Here is a 306-nt window from a genome sequence, read left to right as displayed (position 1 = left end):
CCTGTTGGAGGAGGCGAGGTAATACATGAATCCTCATGATGAAGCCTATGTGATGATTACCAGTGTTGGGGAGTAACTAGTTACATGTAATGGAATTGCGTAATTTAATTACAAAATAAATTCAACTGTAATCAGTTAAAGTTACTGAGAAAAAATGTGTAATTAAATTACAGTTACTTTTGAAAATGTTAAAGATTACAAAGGGGTTACATCTGGTTACACCCCCACATACAGATTTAATTAATTTATTTCCCAAATTGCATTGACTGCTCTAAAATATGAGATACCAATGTTTCAGGAGTTTAG

The 306-nt window shown here is 32.7% G+C and overlaps 1 protein-coding gene across 1 annotated transcript in view; it reads left to right on the top strand.

Moving 5' to 3' along the window:
• The first annotated feature begins 6 nt into the window (after positions 1 to 6).
• The window catches only part of LOC107597525 (ATP-binding cassette sub-family G member 4-like), a 15,208-nt gene continuing 14,908 nt past the window's right edge, over positions 7 to 306 (top strand). Inside the window, exon 1 of the mRNA XM_016288625.1 lies at positions 7 to 18. The gene's annotated coding sequence lies outside the window, so the exon portion shown is untranslated. The remainder of the gene's footprint in view (positions 19 to 306) is intronic.

Source organism: Sinocyclocheilus grahami, unplaced genomic scaffold (assembly GCF_001515645.1).
Source record: "Sinocyclocheilus grahami isolate Dianchi unplaced genomic scaffold, SAMN03320097.WGS_v1.1 scaffold12.1, whole genome shotgun sequence".
Classification (NCBI taxonomy): domain Eukaryota; kingdom Metazoa; phylum Chordata; class Actinopteri; order Cypriniformes; family Cyprinidae; genus Sinocyclocheilus; species Sinocyclocheilus grahami.
This window is presented reverse-complemented; position numbering and strand designations above follow the sequence as displayed.